Raw genomic sequence first — 6,000 nt, forward strand, 5'->3', positions numbered from 1 at the left:
TCTGCCTGCCAACCCAAAAAATTCTCCTGGGCTCTTTACATCTTTCTGCAGGCCAAATCATGCCCTTGCTAACACCTTGGCAACACCATTGGCCCTAACAGGTTTGCACAAATGTAACTAGCTGCCTCTGCTTTTCAGTTTCTTCCTGAGCATCTGTCCTGTCTGCCACATCTCCCCACTTCCTCTAAACACCATTGCCCTCCTCCCACAGCACTTCCAAACAATGTCACTTTCATTCTTTCCCATGTTGGTCTATAGAACAGCACTATCTACAGATGCAGCAGAGGTGGAAGGGGGAGACAGCAGTCCCTGCTGCCCATTCTCACCATTAGCAGAGTTAGCTCCAGGAAGGCACCCTAGTATATCCACTATCCTATTCATAATCTAAATCTATAGAGCATAATAGGTACTGATAAGAATATGTTTCCCCCACATTACAGGAGACTATTAACTCCTATAAAGGAAATGAGGATTACTGGCTTGGACTAAGCAAAGGAGGAGAGGGATGGCAGTGGGTGAATGGATCTCCATTTACTAATACCATGTAAGTTATTTCAGCTGTGACTGGCAGGTGTGGGGGATATCGGCATACCTGACTGGTCAAACCCAGAAAAAAAAATTGAATTGCTCCCAAAGCAGAGTTGAGGAAGTGTCTGCATGGAATCTTGTTGAAAATTGGTCAACAGATTTGAAAACAATCAAAAGACTATGTTGTGGTTGCTGGTTAGTTTTGATTTGTTGTGAGGTGTGTGTGTGTACATGTGAAGAAGGGTAGAGCCTACTGTTGGTCCTGTTGCTTATTTGAAATGCCAGATTCACAATGGAATCAACTTTATTCCCATGTTTTCATTCTCTCCAGAATTCAGTTGGAAAATGATGGCCAAAACTTGAACTGTGCTTTCCTTATCATGAAGCAAATTGCTACTGTAGACTGCACATCTCTAAGATACTGGATCTGTATCAAAGAGTCCAGATGAGTTTTCTCAATTATCAATGAAAGGTTTGTTTGATGCAAGTTGCAAATGAAATTTGTTTTCTGTGCTATGTTGGAAGCATATCTTCTGGAACGGCGGCTGAAGTATGAAGGAGCATACAAATGTTGAGTATATCTGGCACATAAATACCTCGCAATGCAAGCTACAGAAGTACCATGCAAACACCTGTTCTCTCTTTCAGGTGATGTGGTAAACAAGAAGTGGGCAGCATTATCTCCTGAAAATGTAAATAAACTTATTTGTCTGAGTGATTGGCTGAACAAGAAGTAGGACTGAGTGGACCTGTAGGCGCTAAAGTTTTACATTGTTTTACTTTTTAATGCAGTTATTTTTTGTACATAATTCTACATTTGTAAGTTGAGCTTTCATGATAAAGAGATTACACTACAGTACTTGTGTTAGGTGAATTGAAAAATACTATTCTGTTATTTTACAGTGCAAACGTTTGTAATAAAAATAATATGAAGTGAGCACTGTACACTTTGTAATCTGTATAGTAATGAAAATCAATATATTTGAAAGTGTAAAAACATCCTAAAATATTTAAATTGTATTCTTTTATTAACAGTGTGATTAATTGCATGCTTATATTTTTAGTCACTTGACAGCCCTAGTAAAAATGTTTAAATGTAAAAAAAGATTTTTAAAATAAATTTAAAAGTTTTTTCTTTACCCGTTAAGCACTTAAGACTATAAAATAAAGTGATGTTTTGTACTTGACTCTCTAGTTTCCTAATTCTTAATAGACAAAAAAAAGTGGTATGCAAAATTTGAAATTCTTCTAAGTAGTTTAACATTTTAAATGCTCATCATTGCTGACAGGTCCATGACCACATTAACATCCTTGCTGTAGGGAAAAAGCAAGTAGCTATCAACACCACCCTCCAGTATATTGAACTTCTGCAAGTCAAGAAAACTGAAAAACGTTGGCTAAGGTATTCTCTTTCATCAGGGTTTGCTATTTGAAGTCAATGAGACTTGTGCTCTGAAGTCACTTAGGTAACTTGGGCGGGGGGAAACTTTTGTGCCTAAATATGGGTTTAGGAGCCTAACTTCAGATGGCTATTTTTGAAGATGCAGGCCTGTGTACAGAAAAAAGTTCACAATAGCTTTGATAATGTATTGGAAGTTAATCAAGACTGGATGCCTTTATGGAAGACATGCTTTAGTCAAACATAAGTTATTGAGCTCAATACAGGGATAACAGGACAAAAGTTAAGGGCTTCTGACATACAGGTGGTCAGACTAGTTTAGATTCTAGTGGTCCCTTCTGGCCTTAAACTCTGTGAATCTATGAACTTTAACTGCCATGGTAGTCTTAATTATGGCAGACTATTCATGTAAGTAAAATATCCTGCTTATGTGTTTTCATAATTATGGCCTTAAGTGTCAATATTTTGTTTTGCCTTGCAGCAATTTTTTAAAATTCTATTGACTCCCTACCAATACTGCCAATTAAAAAACAAACCCACAACATTTATTATTTGCTTTATTATAAATTTTCATCTCAACTTGCCATATTACAAATGTTTCTATTAGTGTTACAAAGAATCAGTTAAATTAAATCACTTCTTAAAAATCAATGATTGAAATCACTCCAGACTGGGCTGGGGAGGCTTGGCAGAATTCAATTTTTATGTTTTTTTACATTTTGACTATCAATTTTTATTTTTTTTTTAAGATTTTTATTTTTAAAGTTTCTTGGTTGCCCAAAATTATGGAATTTAAGCATTTTTTCATTTTTTATTTGAATTTTCATAGTTGTGGGAAATTAAGGGTGTATAGCACACAATAAGTTAATGACACTAGATGTTGAGATTCCAAACAGTAAAGCTTCATTTATTTGTAACAAGCCTAATTCAAGAGTAGAAATCAAAGAGTTTTGCCCTAAAAGTCTTCAGATCCCACAGCTAGGAGGCTTGAGCTTAAAAAGAAAATTGTGGTCCTTTTGTTACAGGTACTGGAATGCCTAATTATTTTGTCAGAGCCAGCAGAGGAGTCCCTGGCCATCCCACTGCTGAACAGCTCTGGCTCAGGAGCAGCAAATGATGCCCCATACTCCCAGCTGGTGAATGAGTCAGCAAGGTTGCAGGCCCAAGAATACTGAATCTGTGGGGGTATAAAATGCAGAGGATTTTGCAATCCTGGCATGTTGGAGCAGAGACCATCACAATCCTGGCTGGAAAGGAGAATGAGTCCCCAGCTGGGGTGAGGCTTCCCTGCTGCTGAACAACTCCAGCCTGGGGGAGGCAGTTTGCCATGCTCCTGGCCTTTGCATGAGTGCATAAGTGGGGCTAAGGATACACAGCTGTGGGCTCAGAATACTGGATCCCTGTGGGCACTAGGGACATGAGAGCTAATGCATGCCAATTACAATCTATGGATATTTTTTTAATTGATTTGTATCTCAGGTGAAATTGATGTTTACTGACAATTTAAATCAAATCCTTCCAAGCCTAGTGATGACTTCTTCCCAGTGACAGCTCAGACCATCTCCACTGGGAAGGAAGTAACTGGATTTTTTTTCCCACCATGCTTGTGACTGGTGAGGCTTTTGTACAAAGGGTTCCATAATAGGGACAGAAGGTTCTGAATTATTAGATAGGGGTAGGGTGTGTAATGAGGAGCAAGGGCCTGTTCAGACAGGGACATATGAGGCTAACTGCCAGTGTGGAAGGACCTCAGGTGCTTAGGTCACTTAAGCCTAACATTAACAGAAGGGGAAGAGAAATGGAAGGAGGGCTCTGGGGACCCACCTCCCTTTGAGCCAGTACCATAATCCCAGCATGTGGAAGGGAAAGAATCAGAGAGAGTTAGTTATCTACTGTGGTGGGGAACCAGTTCAGGAGCCCTCTGAAGAAGTGCCCTTGCCTGTGGGGTGGGGAAGCTCTTGGTAATATAGCATTAAACCTGTGTAGGATAGTGTTTGGCTCTTCTAGCTGGGATGTGGTTCATTAGGAAAGGGTGCTAGCAGAGGCAAATACAGGGTCCAGAGAAGTGAAGCTGGAAAGTGGGTTAGCCCCAGCTGTTCCTATCTCTGGTGAAATCCTGAGCACTACTGCTGCTGTGCTTCCCTGAACCCAGTGGGAAGTGGTCAGGTGCAGTCACAGAGAAGTGGCCAAAGGCCAATGGAGTAGCTGCTGCTACAGCAAAATTTACAACCATGGCAAGTGGAGGCTGGGTGCTGCAGACAGGAAGGAAGAGTCTGAGAGGGCTTAAAGGAGAGAATTGTTACAGTCATAGATCATTAGGGTTGGAAGGGACCTCAAGAGATCATCTAAGTCCAACCTCCTGCTCAAAGCAGGACCAATCTCCAAATGGCCCACCTCAAAGATTAAGCTCACAACTCCAGGTTTAGCAGGCCAATGCTCAAACCACTGAGCTATCCCTCTCCCCTGAGGTAGGACAGAAAGAAGAGAATACATCACTGCAAAGCCTATGAGCAGTATGATGGATATAGAGCTAGACAAGCTCTGAAGGGGCAGTGGGTGAGTGCTCTACAACTCTGCAAGAAGCTGCCTCTAGAATGTAATGTGAGCATGGCTACCTGGTGGTTCCTGAATACTATCAATGTTTACTACTGCCAATCATCATAAGAGACAGACAGATCTAAGACTCCCAAATGGATTACTCCATGTAGGTTGGTGCTTAGAATGAAATGTGCTCAATGCTTTATAAATACCTTACTTTGACCCTGATATCTGAAAATATATTTAAGTATTGAATAACTATGCAAATCTCAGATGGTGGATTACATAGGCAATGCATGGGGGGGCATGCAAGGTCAAGTGCCCCTCAGATTTCTGCTCAGCCTCCCAAGGAGGAGAAAGAGAGGGGCTTTCTCCTGCTGTGCCTGCCCCCTGGCACATTCAGTCCCTGGCTCTGGCCACCAGGCCCAGGCTGGGATGGAGTCGCTTCTCACGCCAGCTGAGAGTGGCTGCTCCAAGTTACTGCCTCTGTGCAATGCGACAGCTGCCTTCAATAACCCCACTGGGCAGGCAGTGGTGGCCTGCCCCCTCTGCTTCCTGCCTGGACTCAATTGCCAGGGACAGGGGCCAAGCAAGCTGGAATCTCCACTCTCCCAGGCACATTTCCGGCTCGCTTGGCCTCTGCCCCGAACAGCCCAGTCCGGGCAGGCTGCTGCCACCTCCCTAGCCAGGCTCTCTTTCAGGCAGCTGCTGCACTGCACAGAGGAAGCGCCCTGGGGCAGCCACCCTCAGCCGGTGTGAATAGTGGTTCCATCCCACTCCCCGCTCGGGCTCGGCTGCCAAGAAGAGCAGCCAAACATGCCAGAGGGAGGTGCAGTGGGAGAAACACAGGGCCCCTTCCCCTCCCCCCTGCAGGTAACTGGTAGAACAGGAGAGCACAGAGGGCTCCAGGCTGGGCACAGGGCAGGAGGTTGCTGCGGAAGGTACCAAGAGCAGGTTTCTTGGGCTCTGCTCAGCCACAGCTATGGGCGTTGCGAATGCCGACACCTCCCCTGCTGAGGTGTCTGTGAGCTCCGGGGAGAAACTGGTGCTGTGAGTCTCCCTGAGCTCGGGCTGGCACCAGCCCTGGAGACAGTGGGATTTGCTGCCCTGTTCCAGGGAGGAGGGGCTGGAAGTTCCTCCTAGAAACAACGTGGAATGGTCTCATCTCCACCCCACCCCTCCGTTACATTGTGCGCCCAAGTGTCAGGAGGCATGAGTTGTCTATGGCAGATTATTTATTGTTTGCTTTGAGTTCCTTATTTTCTTGGGATCAGTCACTGAAATCACATTGCTGTTTCTGATCCCTGATTCCATGTCTGAAACAGGTAAATAGCAAATGATTAACAAATAACTTTTTTGAACAAATAATCTTGTACGACTGATGACTTTCAGGACTTGTCAATATTTTTAGAGGTAGAGCAACCATTTGAATACTGCTTAACAAATAAGATGACCCTACAAGTAGCAGTGACATGAACTTGTCATTCTTATTTGGAGTTTATTGTATTATTCTGCCACCTCCAGTAATACATAAC

This window comes from Gopherus flavomarginatus, chromosome 1 (assembly GCF_025201925.1).
Source record: "Gopherus flavomarginatus isolate rGopFla2 chromosome 1, rGopFla2.mat.asm, whole genome shotgun sequence".
Lineage (NCBI taxonomy): Eukaryota > Metazoa > Chordata > Testudines > Testudinidae > Gopherus > Gopherus flavomarginatus.